This window comes from Oncorhynchus keta, chromosome 23 (genome assembly GCF_023373465.1).
Source record: "Oncorhynchus keta strain PuntledgeMale-10-30-2019 chromosome 23, Oket_V2, whole genome shotgun sequence".
Lineage (NCBI taxonomy): Eukaryota > Metazoa > Chordata > Actinopteri > Salmoniformes > Salmonidae > Oncorhynchus > Oncorhynchus keta.
This window is the reverse complement of record NC_068443.1, coordinates 43709624-43725865: the sequence shown is the minus strand read 5'-3', so window position 1 is coordinate 43725865 and position 16242 is coordinate 43709624.

Genomic DNA, 16242 nt, shown 5'->3' with positions numbered 1-16242 from the left:
GGTCCTTATGGTGTAGCTGGAGAAGTTTTTGCAAGTGATTTCCATTGTTGTAATGGTTGCCAATTCCATTGGGTCTGCTTTTTCACTGTGTTCATCTCTGTATGTCCTGTGCCACCATTTGCAATGCATCAGTGTGACAATGTTATCATAACCGGCCAAAGGTAGTCACACCAATGCACTTTCTCTCCTCCACTTTCCCAAACATTCATTTTCTATGCAGTAGGCCTGTAAAAAAATCTGTCCTGCTCCTCCTCTCTACCTGACTTTCCCTCACAGTCCCTTAAGTCCCATTAGTTTGGCTGTTCAGCCTACCTTAGTTATCCCTCACCCACGCTGCTATATAACGCTGCTATTCCCAACCAATCGGAGCGCTTGGATATTATTTGGACACTACACCCGCGGCCAAAAGTTTTGAGACTGACACAAATATTAATTTTCACAAAGTCTGCTGCCACAATGTCTTTTATAATGAATTTATACGTCTTATTTATTTATTGTCCTATGATTGTGGAACAATTTTAACATTTTAAAATAAATTATACATTTCATTTATTTACTGTCCTATCATGGGGAACTAAAATGTTCAAATAAATTATATCTAATTATTTATTTATGATCCTATTTTAATGGTACGGTCCACGACCCTATACCCTAGACACCCACCTGAATGACCCAGATACTAAGGAGAAGTCCTAATGTAATGGTACGGTCCATGACCCTATACCCTAGACACCCACCTGAATGACCCAGATACTAAGGAGAAGTCCTAATGTAATGGTACGGTCCATGACCCTATACCCTAGACACCCACCTGAATGACCCAGATACTAAGGAGAAGTCCTAATGTAATGGTACGGTCCATGACCCTATACCCTAGACACCCACCTGAATGACCCAGATACTAAGGAGAAGTCCTAATGTAATGGTACGGTCCATGACCCTATACCCTAGACACCCACCTGAATGACCCAGATACTAAGGAGAAGTCCTAATGTAATGGTACTGTCCATGGCCCTATATCCTAGACACCCACCTGAATGACCCAGATACTAAGGAGAAGTCCTAATGTAATGGTACGGTCCATGACCCTATACCCTAGACACCCACCTGAATGACCCAGATACTAAGGAGAAGTCCTAATGTAATGGTACGGTCCACGACCCTATACCCTAGACACCCACCTGAATGACCCAGATACTAAGGAGAAGTCCTAATGTAATGGTACGGTCCACAGCCCTATAACCTAGACACCCACCTGAATGACCCAGATACTAAGGAGAAGTCCTAATGTAATGATACTGTCCATGACCCTATACCCTAGACACCCACCTGAATGACCCAGATACTAAGGAGAAGTCCTAATGTAATGGTACGGTCCACCCTAGACCCTATACCCTAGACACCCACCTGAATGACCCAGATACTAAGGAGAAGTCCTAATGTAATGGTACGGTCCACAACCCTATACCCTAGACACCCACCTGAATGACCCAGATACTAAGGAGAAGTCCTAATGTAATGGTACGGTCCACAACCCTATACCCTAGACACCCACCTGAATGACCCAGATACTAAGGAGAAGTCCTAATGTAATGGTACGGTCCATGACCCTATACCCTAGACACCCACCTGAATGACCCAGATACTAAGGAGAAGTCCTAATGTAATGGTACGGTCCACGACCCTATACCCTAGACACCCACCTGAATGACCCAGATACCCATGGTCCTGATACCCTAGACACCCACCTGAATGACCCAGATAGTAAGGAGAAGTCCTAATGTAATGGTACGGTCCATGACCCTATACCCTAGACACCCACCTGAATGACCCAGATACTAAGGAGAAGTCCTAATGTAATGGTACGGTCCACAACCCTATACCCTAGACACCCACCTGAATGACCCAGATACTAAGGAGAAGTCCTAATGTAATGGTACGGTCCACAACCCTATACCCTAGACACCCACCTGAATGACCCAGATACTAAGGAGAAGTCCTAATGTAATGGTACGGTCCACGACCCTATACCCTAGACACCCACCTGAATGACCCAGATACTAAGGAGAAGTCCTAATGTAATGGTACGGTCCACAACCCTATACCCTAGACACCCACCTGAATGACCCAGATACTAAGGAGAAGTCCTAATGTAATGGTACGGTCCACAACCCTATACCCTAGACACCCACCTGAATGACCCAGATACTAAGGAGAAGTCCTAATGTAATGGTACGGTCCATGACCCTATACCCTAGACACCCACCTGAATGACCCAGATACTAAGGAGAAGTCCTAATGTAATGGTACGGTCCATGACCCTATACCCTAGACACCCACCTGAATGACCCAGATACTAAGGAGAAGTCCTAATGTAATGGTACGGTCCACAACCCTATACCCTAGACACCCACCTGACTGACCCAGATACTAAGGAGAAGGAGAAGTCCACACCCTAATGACACCCACCTGAATGACCCAGATACTGAGGAGGTCCGGTCCAACCCTATACCCTAGACACCCACCTGAATGACCCAGATACTAAGGAGAAGTCCTAATGTAATGGTACGGTCCACAACCCTATACCCTAGACACCCACCTGAATGACCCAGATACTAAGGAGAAGTCCTAATGTAATGGTACGGTCCATGACCCTATACCCTAGACACCCACCTGAACGACCCAGATACTAAGGAGAAGTCCCTAACTGTTTTATGTGCATGCTGTAAGCAGTCTGTATGCAGCCAAAATGAGGTCAGACACCAAGAGCAGCACTGCCCCCTCAAGATTCTGAGCCTGCTTGGTAGGGTTGGTCCTGCAAAGCCATAGCCCCCTAAAGGGAGAGCATACTATACAAGGAAATTCTCAAAGCTGCTAATGAGAACCTTGATGACCTTGTACCTAGCTGGTGGGGATTCCGGTGGGGTGCCCCCACCCAGGCAGTGGCAGTGCTGGCAACACTAGCTGCAGTAACCCATGGAGAGGGGGTCACACTCTGACATTCAGAGAGGGGGTATATTATTGTGACCCTGGTGGCAGGGTCTGACTGCACGGAGATGCTTGGGAATATGGTCAATACTGGTGACCGTATTGTGGGTGTTTCAGGGAAAGGGTGTACACTTGACCTCCATCATCTAGGATGTGACAATGGTTAATAAAATCTCTCAATTTCTGCCCATTTTTTGCGCGGTCTTGCAGGCCTTCTGTAGTGCATTTGCAAATCAAGACATTTTTTGAGTTGGGGTCTGGGATGGTGCAATGTGAGAATGTTGAGAATGTGAGCTTAAGGTTGTGTGTGGGTGTATGTGTGTATCCCACAACCGTGGCAAAGGAGTAAAAGATGTTAGGGACAATAGAGGATGATCCACAGCTATATATAATACAAATCGAGTTGAGGGCGATGGAAATGCATTTTGCAGTTGATCTACTTCAATTCGGTAAATGGCACTGTGTGCTCTTTTCAAAGGATGGATCCCAGTCAGTTCAGGGCTATGGGATACAGGTGGTCTGCCGGGCATTGGGATGACAACCCAACTCGGGATGAGGAGGGCTTTTAGCGGGTGGAATAGTAGGGACCTAGTAGCAATGCAAATATCATGGTACAGCTATATAGACACTCAATCATCAGGTTACTTTTTAATGGTATGTTTACAAACATATATTTTGATAAAAATAATTGAAAGTTGTGTCTCATTATGGTAAGTGGTGAAATAAGTATAGCCAGTTAGAATTGTAATGGCCTAGCAGATAATAAGAAAAGACGATCAGTATTTACCTGGCTAAAAGAGAAGGAATATAATATATATTGTTTACAGGAAACCCATTCAACAATTTTAGATGAAGTTTTGTGGAAAAAGAACTGGGGAGGAAATATATTTAGCCCATGGGCAAAGAAACTCAAAAGGGGTGATGGTTTTAATTGAAACGCTCATCTGATGAAGAAGTGGACCAGAGCGCAGCGTGGTAAGTGTTCATGATTTATTCTCAAAACACTTGAATAAAATAACAAAGAGCAAAACAACAACGAACAGTTCTGTGCAGAAACACAAAACCGAAAATAACTACCCACAAAACACAGGTGGGAAAAATCTGCCTAAGTATGATTCTCAATCGGAGACAACGATAGACAGCTGCCTCTGATTGAGAACCACACCCGGCCAAACACAAAGAAATAGAAAACATAGAAATAAAGAAACTAGAATGCCCACCCTAGTCACATCCTGGCCAAACCAAAATAGAGAATAAAAGCCTCTATGGCCAGGGCGTGACATTAATTAACAATAATTTTGATCCAAATGTGCAAATTGTCCAAACAGATCCTCAAGGTAGATGGATTATTTAAATATGTTATTGGACAATAAACAGATCTGGCTTATTAACCTATACGGTCTGAATAATGATGATCCAAGCTTCTGTGAAAATACATATAAGAATCTATCAACTCTACAAGCAACACTAGACTATTATTATGGTGGGAGATTTTAATATGGTCTTAAATCCCTCTATGGACCGTAAAGGACCGGAAAGGAAATCACACTACAAACTATCACCCTCAGGCACTTAAGGAAATCATGAATGTCATGGATATATTGGAATTAGTGGATATATGGAGACTTAAATACCATGATCTAGTGAGATATACATGGCGGAGGCTTAATCAAGCTTGTCGTCTTGACTACTTTCTTATGTAAATCTCTCTGGCTCCAAAAGTTAAAAGGTGTTGATTGGGGACAGAATGCGGTCGGATCATCACATAATCGGCATGTGGGCGAGGATATTGGAAATTTAATCAAAGCCTACTAGATGATAAGATAGATGATTGTTTAGAACTAGGACAGAAGAATGTATAACTGACTTTTTCCAGACATAGCATAGGTACAGCAGATCCCCATATTGTATGGGACACTTTTAAGTGTGCCTTTAGAGTCCATGCAATTCAGTAGTCATCTGTAAAACAAAAGCAATTTAGATCAAAAGAGTCCATATTAACAAAGGAAATGGAAGGACTAACTGTACAGTTAGATAGCAATGAAAATGGTACCATAGAGGCACAGAATAAGTTAGAGGAAAAACAAAAGGAAATGGAGGAATTTATTTAAGAAAGATCCAGTGTAATATATCATAAAAATATGGAATATGGAATATGGGGAAAAATGCACCAAATTCTTTTTCAAATTTCAATATAGAAATGCTACCAAAATGTTTTTATTGAAACTTGTTACAAATGATGGAGTCACGCATGATTCACAATACTATTATAATTATCTTTGTTTTCTTTATTATTTTGGTTAGGTCAGGGTGTGACATGGGGGATTTATGTGTTTTGTCAGGTCTAGGGGTTTTGCATGTTTATGGGGCTGTTGTCACGCCTTGGTCATTGTATTTTGTGTTTTCGTTATATATTTGTTCAGGCCAGGGTGTGACATGGGTTTATTGTGTTGTCGTATTGGGGGTTTTGTAGGCATTGGGATTGTGGTTGATTAGGGGTGTGTCTAGTCTAGGCTTGGCTGCCTGAGGCGGTTCTCAATCAGAGTCAGGTGATTCTTGTTGTCTCTGATGGGGAACCGTATTTAGGTAGCCTGGGTTTCACTGTGTATTTCGTGGGTGATTATTCCTGTCTCTGTGAAGTTTCACCAGATAGGCTGTAATTAGGTTTCACGTTCCATTTGTTGTTTTGTATTTGTATCAGTTATTTCATGTACCTTCATTCATTCATTAAAGACATGAGTAACCACCACGCTGCATTTCGGTCTGACTTTCTTTCGACAAACGAAGAACGCCGTTACAGCTGTTTCCTTTCTAGGTAGTTTTGTATGTCTATGGTTGCCTAGATTAGTTCTCAATCAGAGGCAGCTGTCTGTCATTGTCTCTGATTGGGAACCATATTTAGGCAGCCATGTTCTTTGGGTATTTTGCGGGTGATTGTCTTTGGGCTTTGTGTCATTGCACCAGATAGGACTGTTTCGGTTTTCACATTGGTTATTTTGTAGTGTTCTCGTGTATGGTCTTGATTAAACCTGTTGAACTCTAACCACGCTGCGTTTTGGTCCTCCACTCCTTCAGCGGAAGAAAAACGTTACAAAAGTAAAGTACTTTAATGTTTTCGTTTCAGGCTCCTGCATCTCCACGAACTGAAACGAATTGTATGGATTTTCTTCCTATTAATAATGTAAAATGAACATCTGTACAGAAAGACTCATGTGAAGGCCAAATTACAGAGGAGGAACCGCTTGATGCAATTGGGGACTTTAAGGATGGGAAAACTCCAGGGATGGCATACCAGTGGAAGTTTGCAAAACTTTTTTTGATATACTCAAATGACCATTATTAGCATGTTTTAACCACTCCTATATAAATGGTAGATTATCAGATACGCAACAAGAAGGTCTGACATCATTATTACTGAAACAGGACCCAAGTGGTATATATAAAGATCCAGTCCATTAACAAAATTGGAGACCTCTTACACTTCAGTGTTGTGATGCAAAAATCCTAGCATAATGCTTGGCGCATAGAATTAAAGTATTGTCAGATATTATTCATCCTAATCAGACAGGTTTTTTACATGGACGATACATTGGAGATAATACAAGACAAGTACTGGAAACAATAGAATACTGTGAAATATCAGGGACACCAGGCCTTGTTTTCATAGCTGATTTTGAAAAGGCTTTTGATAAAGTACGACTGGAGTTTATATATAAATGCCTAGAATATTTAAATCTCTTATAAAATGGGTTAAAGTAATGTATAGTAACCCTAGGTGTAAAATAGTAAATAATGGCTACATCTCAGAAAGTTTAAAACTCTCTAGAGGAGTAAAACAAGGTTGTCCACTATCGGCATATCTGTTTATTATTGCCATCGAAATGTTAGCTGTTAAGATTAGATTAAACTAAGGTGTCATTGCTAATGATTCATGTTTTCTTTTAAAACCACAATTAGTCTCTCCATGGCCTCATAGAGGATCTAGATACTTTTGCTATCCTTTCTGGATTAAAACCAAATTATGATAAGTGTACTATATTACTGTCACGTTCTGACCATAGTTCTTTTGTGTTTTCTTTGTTTTAGTGTTGTTCAGGACGTAAGCTGAGTGGGCATTCTATGTTGTATGTCTAGTTTGTCTATTTCTATGTTTGGCCTGATATGGTTCTCAATCAGAGGCAGGTGTTAGTCATTGTGTCTGATTGGGAACCATATTTAGGCAGCCTGTGTTGGGTTTAGTGGGTGATTGTTTCCTGTGTCTGTGCCACACGGGACTGTTCCGTTGCCAGTTCACTTTGTTATTTTGTATTTGTGTTCATGTTGAGTTTTCTTATTAAATAACATGGACACCTACCACGCTGCCTATTGGTCCGAACCTTGCTACACCTCTTCGGAGGAAATCTGTCGTGACAATTACGTATTGGATCACTAATAAAATGCTAATTTTACATTACCATGTAGTTTACCAATAAAATGGTCTGACGGAGATGTGGACATACTAAGTATACACATCCCAAAAGAAATAAATGATCTGACTCCAATACATTTTAATAGAAAGTTAGCAAAAATAGATAAGATCTTGCTACCATGGAAAGGAAAATACCTGTCTATTTGTGGAAAAATCACCCTGATTAACTCCTTAGTCATATCACAGTTGACCTATTTGCTTGTGGTTTTGCCTACACCTAGTGACCTGCTTTTTAAATTATATGAACAAAAAATATTACATTTGATTTGGAATGGCAAGCCAGATAAAATTAAAAGGGTCTATTTATACAATGAATATGAATTCGGAGGGCAGAAATGATTAAATATTAAAGCATTAGACCTCTCACTAGAGGCATCAGTCATACAAAAGTTATACTTAAATCAAAACTGGTTCTCTAGTAAATTGGTATGAATGTCTCAGCCTATGTTCAAGAAGGGCCTTTATTCAGATTACACCTGCTCACCTTCGGTTGTTTGAAAAGGAAATCATCTCCAAAATATCTTTATTTTTTTAAACGAGCCTTGGAAAGTTGGTTGCAATTTCAGTTTAATCCACCTGAAAAGACAGAAAAAATAATACAACACATATTGTGGTTAAATTCAAATATACTAATTGATAGAAGAAATGTTTAAAAAATGTATATTTTTAGTGAATTATATCATAAATAGGACTGGTGGAGTTATGTCACAAATGCAGCTAACACAGACATGTGGAAATGTCTGCTCTACCCAAAATTACAACCAATTAATTGCAGCATTACCACAAAAATGGAAGAGGCAAGTAGAAGGGGAAAAAAGTGAGGAACTTGTATGTCGGCCCTGTATTAAAGAACATCAATGTTTAAAAAGAAAAGTGTGATAAATAAAAACATATACCAATTTCATTTAAGGACCAAAAAACTGACAGATGTGCCATATAAATTGCTAAATAGTTGGGAAGAGATTTCCCATTCCATGGCACATGTTTTATGAATTGATACGCAAAACAACACCGGATTCAAAACGTCACATTTTTCAATATAAATTACTATACAAAATTCTTGCAACTGATAGAATGTTATATATATGGGGATACAATCTTCCCAGCTCTGCAGATTCTGCTGTGAGGAGGCAGAGTATTTAGACCATTTATCTTGGTATTGTCCATATGTAGCTCATTTTTGGTCACAGGTCCAGGAATGGCTGAAGAATTGCAGCATTTGCCTAGAACTAACGCTACAGATAGCAATACTGGGTGATCTGAAAAGCCATAGTCAATCAATCAATAATATATTTATTATTTTAATTTTACAATCAGTAGAAGCTATGAGAATAGAAAGGTTCAAAACGTTTGTGAAGAATCACTGCACAGTTGAAAAATGGCAAATATAAATCGGAAATTATTGATGTTGAGAGATAGATGTGAGGGGTTGAATGGAGCTGAAGGGTGGGACTAATAACAAGATAAACAATGTAAACCATACAGGATCTGTAAAATGTATATAGGTTCAGAACTTTTGTGAAATAGCACAGTTACAAATAGAAATAGAGGAAGGACTAAGAACAAACAAGAGAGAACTATTGTAAAATAGACTGTGTCTGTAAAATGTGTATAAGATGTATACATTGAAGGTAAAAGCCAAAGTGTTTATTAGTTTACTGCAATTGGGGGATCGGTGGTAGGGTTTATAGGGGAATAATAATTAAGGTATATTCTTTAAAAAAAAGTATTTATGTCTATATAGGTATGCGTATGGGTATATGTTTGCATGCGTGTATGGAAAAATATATTTACCCAAACAATATGTGGGGGATTGGAAATGATGCAGACAATTACATTGATGGAAGCAACATTATTTCCGCAACATTAAGCTGATCCCTTAAAAAAAGTCTGCTGCCTCAGTTTGTATGATGGCAATTTGCATATACTCCAGAATGTTATGAAGAGTGATCAGATGAATTGCAATTAATTGCAAAGTCCCTCTTTGCCATGCAAATGAACTGAATCCCCCTAAAAACATGTCCACTGCATTTCAGCCCTGCCACAAAAGGACCAGCTGACATCATGTCAGTGATTCTCTCGTTAAACACAGGTGTGAGTGTTGACGAAGACAAGGCTGGAGATGACATTAAGTTTGAATAACAGACTGGAAGCTTCAAAAGGAGAGTGGTGCTTGGAATCATTGTTCTTCCTTTGTCAACCATGGTTACCTGCAAGGAAACACGTGCCGCCATCATTGCTTTGCACAAAAAGGGCTTCACAGGCAAGGATATTGCTGCCAGTAAGATTGCACCTGAATCAACCATTTATCGGATCATCAAGAACTTCAAGGAGAGCGGTTCCTTTCTTGTGAAGAAGGCTTCAGAGCGCCCAAGAAAGTCCAGCAAGCGCCAAGACAGTCTCCTAAAGTTGATTCAGCTGCGGGATCAAGGCACCACCAGTACAGAGCTTGCTCAGGAATGGCAGCAGGAAGGTGTGAGTGCATCTGCACGCACAGTGAGGCGAAGACTTTTGGAGGATGGCCTGGTGTCAAGAAGGGCAGCAAAGAGGCCACTTCTCTCCAGGAAAAACATCAGGGACAGACTGATATTCTGCAAAAGGTACAAGGATTGGACTGCTGAGGACTGGGGTTAAGCCATTTTCTCTGAATCCCCTTTCCAATTGTTTGGAGAAAAAAGCTTGTCCGGAGAAGACAAGGTAAGCGCTACCATCAGTCCTGTCATGCCAACAGTAAAGCATCCTGAGACCATTCATGTGTGGGATTGCTTCTCAACCAAGGGAGTGGGCTCACTCACAATTTTGCCTAAGAACACAGCCATGAATAAAGAATGGTACCAACACATCCTCCGAGAGCAACTTCTCCCAACCCTCCAGGAACAGTTTGGAGACGAACAATGCCTTTTCCAGCATGATGGAGCACTTTGCCATAAGGCAAAAGTGATAACTAAGTGGCTCGGGGAACAAAACATCGATATTTTGGGTCCATGGCCAGGAAACTCCCCAGACCTTAATCCTATTGAGAACGTGTGCTTAATCCTCAAGAGGCAGATGGACAAACAAAAACCCACAAATTCTGAAAAACTCCAAGCATTGATTATGCAAGAATGGGCTGCCATCAGTCAGGATGTGGCCCAGAAGTTAATTAACAGCATGCCAGGGCGGATTGCAGAGGTCTTGAAAAAGAAGGGCCAACGCTGCAAATATTGACTCTTTGCATCAACTTCATGCAATTGTCAATAAAAGCCTTTGACTCTTATGAAATGCTTGTAATTATACTTCAGTATTCCATAGTAACATCTGACAAAAATATCTAGACACCGAAGCAGCGAACTTTAATTAATTTTTGTGTCATTCTCAAAACTTTTGGCCATGACTGTACAACCGCCCCTCAGGTCAGAGTTAGTGTCATACTAAGAGAGAAGACGCAGATTTTCAGAGGACTTTTTGTTGTCGACAACAACACGAATGTCTGAAATGCATCAAAATAAACACAACAATAAGATTTCAAGTCATTCAAATTGCCACACAATTTCAATTGAAGCACTGCGTGTGTGTGGCGGTGACAATTAAGAGAGTAATGGGCATCAACATTATGTTCTAAGCGAACAACACTGTAGTGAGCGGAACCTATGCAATTATCATAAATGAATAGCGTGTGAGTGCATTCACAACCGACCCCTCGGATGAGTGTAGCACATGGGGTTGTGTGAAACTTACTAAAACAGCTAGCTGTTTTTACATGGTCCAGCTAGATGTTTTTACAAACATGCTTACTTACGAGCCCTTAACCAACAATGCAGTTTTTTAAAATACGGAAAGAATAAGAGATAAAAGTAAGAAGTAATTAAATAGCAGCAGAAAAATAACAATAGCGAGACTATATACATGGGGCTATCGATACAGGGTCAATGTGCGGGGGCACCGGTTAGTTGAGGTAGTATGTACATGTAGGTAGAGTTATTAAAGTGACTATGCATAGATGACAACAGAGAGTAGCAGTGGTGTAAAGGGAGGGGGGGAATGCAAATAGTCTGGGTTGCTATTTGACTAGATGTTCAGGAGTCTTATGACTTGGGGGTAGAAGCTGTTTAGAAGCCCCTTGGACATAGTCTTGGCACTCCGGTACTGTTTGCCTTGCGGTAGCAGAGAGAACAGTCTATGACTAGGGAGGCTGGAGTCTTTGAATTTTTTTAGGGCCTTCCTCTGAAACCGCCTGGTATAGAGGTCTTGGATGGCAGGAAGCTTGGCCCCAATGATATACTTGGCCGTTCGCACTACCCTCTGTAGTGCCTTGCGGTCAGAGGTCGAGCAGTTGCCATACCAGGCAGTGATGCAACCATGCTCTCGATGGTGCAGCTGTAGAACCTTTTGAGGATCCGAGGACACATGCTAAATCTTTTCAGTCTCCTGAGGGGGAATAGGTTTTGTCGTGCCCTCTCCACGACTGTCTTGGTGTGCTTGGACCATGTTAGTTTGTTGGTGATGTGGACACCAAGGAACTTGAAGCTCTCAACCCAATTCAGCCTCGTTGATGAGAACGGGGGCGTGCTCGGTCCTCTTTCCTGTAGTCCGCTATCATCTCCTTTGTCTTAATCACGTTGAGGGAGAGGTTGTTGTCCTGTCACCACACGGCCAGGTCTCTGACCTCCTCCCTATAGGCTGTCTCATCATTGTCAGTGATCAGGCCTATTGCTTTTGTGTAATCGGAAAATGTAATGATGGTGTTGGAGTCGTGCCTGGCCATGCAGTCATGAGTGAACAGGGAGTACAGGAGTGGACTGAGTACGCACCCCTGAGGGGCCCCTGTGTTGAGGATCAGCGTGGCGGATGTGTTGTTATCTACTAGAGGTCGACCGATTAATCGGAATGGCCGATTAATTAGGGCCGATTTCAAGTTTTCATAACTATCAGAAATCAGTATTTTTGGGCGCCGATTTGCCGATTTTTATACCTTTATTTAACTAGGCAAGTCAGTTAAAAACACATTCTTATTTTCAATGACGGCCTAGGAACTGTGGGTTACCTGCCTTGTTCAGGGGCAGAACGAAAGATTTTCACCTTGTCAGCTCGGGGGATCCAATCTTGCAACCTTACAGTTAACTAGTTGCACCAATAACGACCTGCCTCTCTCTCGTTGCACTCCACAAGTAGACTGCCTGTTACGCGAATGCAGTAAGCCAAGGTAAGTTGCTAACTAGCATTAAACTTATCTTATAAAAAACAATCAATCATAATCACTAGTTAACTACACATGGTTGATGATATTACTAGATATTATCTAGCGTGTCCTGCGTTGCATATAATCTGACTGAGCATACAAGCATACAAGTATCTAAGTATCTGACTGAGCGGTGGTAGGCAGAAGTAGGAGCGTAAACATTCATTCAAACAGCACTTTTGTGCGTTTTGCCAGCAGCTCTTCGTTGTGCGTCAAGCATTGCGCTATTTATGACTTCAAGCCTATCAACTCCCGAGATGAGGCTGGTGTAACCGAAGTGAAATGGCTAGCTAGTTAGCGCATGCTAATAGCGTTTCAAACGTCACTTGCTCTGAGCCTTCTAGTAGTTGTTCCCCTTGCTCTGCATGTGTAATGCTGCTTCGATGATGGCTGTTGTCGTTGTGTTGCTGGTTCGAGCCCAGGGAGGAGTGAGGAGAGGGACGGAACCTATTATGTTACACTGGCAATACTAAAGTGCCTATAAGAACATCCAATAGTCAAAGATTAATGAAATAATGAAATACAAATGGTATAGATGGAAATAGTCCTATAATTCCTATAATAACTCGTGGTAAGGAACCACCAGCTTTCATATGTTCTCATGTTCTGAGCAAGGAACTGAAACGTTAGCTTTCTTATATAGCACATATAGCATCTGCATTAAATTACTTTGTCATTTTGTAATGTAGGTGAACTATCCCTTTGGTATGTCAATTAGATTTTTTATCTTTCATTGATGAGTCGCCACCACCAACACAACACAACAGAGACAACCAGTGCCAACCAGAGTATGAAAATAGAGCAGTCAGAGGTGTGATCAATAACAACCTAGAAATGCATTGATCAGTATGTACAATATAGATCTGATATGGGTTCGGGGACCGTATGTAGTTGGAAAAGGAATTGCAGTGCTCGCTCACTGACTGAGAAGCTGCATGTTAGGAAAGCCACTAAACAACACAACACTAAACAATACATTACTTGCATTATAACATTGACAAACGGTGTCCACAATCTGTAGAGCCTATATAAAGCTGTCCCAACATCAGAGGTTTCTTTTCAGCACCTTGGATTGAATCCTTACAACAGCTACACCTGGCTATCAGAGGAGCATTGTCTGGCAGCGAAACAGTTCTTTCATCCTCATTTACAAAAAGTAAAAAAAAACATAGCTGATATGGCTGATTTGCTTAAACAAATGTGGTTTCTACTGACAATTGAGATATACAAAATATGGCATACGGGAACGATAAGCGGATAAGAGGCAATCCTTAATTTCAATTAAGACATTAATGAGTGAAATAAGATGGACATAGTCAATATAACTATTTGTTCATTAATTTTGAAATGTACAGCGACAGTATTCTCCCTGTACACCAAGTCAGAAGCGTAGGATAAATGATGGGGCATGTAAGAAGACAATGAAAGCCCTTACAATATTTGATGATGATATTTCTCTAAAACAGGCTATAGGTTACATGTGCACCACCAAGTCAGAACCCTAGGCTAAGTTAGGAGGGGTAAATAGACCAAATTATTAGTGTGAGACACATGGGCTACTAAGAGCTTACTACACAACATACACTTAGTTTACTTTCTTAGCTACTGTATATATATCTCTCTGGTATATTAAATAATCTATGCAGCAGTATACAATACATTTTTGGACTCACCTTGTTGGCGCTGCGATACTTCCTGTGGGTAAATTTAGTCAGCAAACTTAGTCATCAAAGTCTGGCATTCTCTGGATGTATGGTGCTTTCAAGACAACAAAAAGACAAGGTTGAGTCATGACGCCAGTGATCTTCAGGTCGGAGAAAGAAACCCGAGTTCTTGGAATTCCGAATTCCGTTCAAAACGTATTTTCCAGTCAGAGCTCATTTTGTTCCAAGTCCCCAGTTGTCTTGAACTCAGCTCATTTTGTTCCAGTTGTCTTGAACTCACTGAAGTCTGAGATTTCCCAGTTCCGAGTATCCAGTTGTTTTGAACACGGCAGAAGTCATGATGGATTGACAGCATGGCCAATGTATTCAACATTTTCTCACCCATGGTGCTAGCATTTGAGTGTTTATCCTTTTAAGCTTGGAAAAGAGACCCTTAAACCCAGACTTGGACCACACATCCTCTCCACTGAATAGCAGGCTAGTGATTGCTTTGGAACGCTTGCAGTTAGCCACTTCCTTCCAAACCACTCATTTTTGAATTTTGGATTTCCAACTGGTTGTGTAATGTTTATGTCCAATGGCTGATGAGCACCGATACATTTTATCTATAATTTCTCTTCATATGACAAGGATAGAAAAGGATTTGCCAGTAGATTGTGAACTTGATTCATGATGATGACTGCTTGTCTAGCTTTCTAGCTAAGATTTTGAAAGTATGATGTTGACATGATCATGCCAATCAAAGCTACGGTAGATATAATGTGATTTGACATAATTGTATCTGTGGCCAATGACCTTGAGCCTTCTTGGATGGGCACTTCTAATGTAACTCTATGGCTTGACTTTCCGAGCTCTCCCCGTAGATTTTGCGTGTAGCGTCTTTATTCAAAATGTAAGTCTAGTAATTTATTTGAAATATCTATCAGCAAACTATCATCAAAAACAAAAATAGGCCTATAAATACATTGAGAAAAAATTTGCAAACAATAACAGAAATGTTAAAGAAATAGCCATATAGAAAAACTAATAAAGAGATTAACCATTTTTTTTACTAGACTTACATTTTGAATAAAGAGTGAACCACATTATTTGTATTCTTTCACTACTCTGTATGAATCGAGGTAGGATGAAGTTTTTGATGAACCATTTAACACATCTCCATATCCAAATGAAGGGTGGCAAGATTGTGTAACACTTAGTTTATTTCTGCCACTTATGTCATATTATTAAAAGTCCTAGAAATAATTTAAAGCCACTCTGTAAGCTTTAACATTTGCGGACCCACCAAAACAAATGTTAACAGGTGTAGCGAAAAATTACATTGCAGTCCATGCAATGTCAAATCCAATACACGGTCTTTCAAACAGGCCTACATCCGAGAGAGATCACCCATTCCAGCCTGGTCTCATAGACTAGACGTAACTTAATAAATGTACACCCGAGACACTCAAATTAGTATGATATGTTAAGGGTGGTATGGTTACATAAGACAGATGGTTACTTGATGCGAATGTTTAGCAACCAAAAGTTGCAAGGTTGAATCACATCACAGACTATTTTAGCTAATTAGCACCTTTTCAACTACTTACTACTTTTGCGAATACTTAGCATGTTAGCTAACCCGTCGCCTAACCTTAACCCTTTTAGCCAACATTTCCCCTAACCTAATTATTTAAACTAACTCCTAAACCTAACCTTAACCCCTAACACCTAGCCTAGCTAACATTAGCTTAAATTCATAACATATCATACGTTTTGCAAATCTGTAATATATAGTACATTTACAAAATTCACAACATATTCTACGTTAAGCAAATTCGTAACATATAATTTGAATTGTGATTTGTAACAGATCATACGATATGGGTGATAGACATACACATATGAATTCTATTAATATCGTA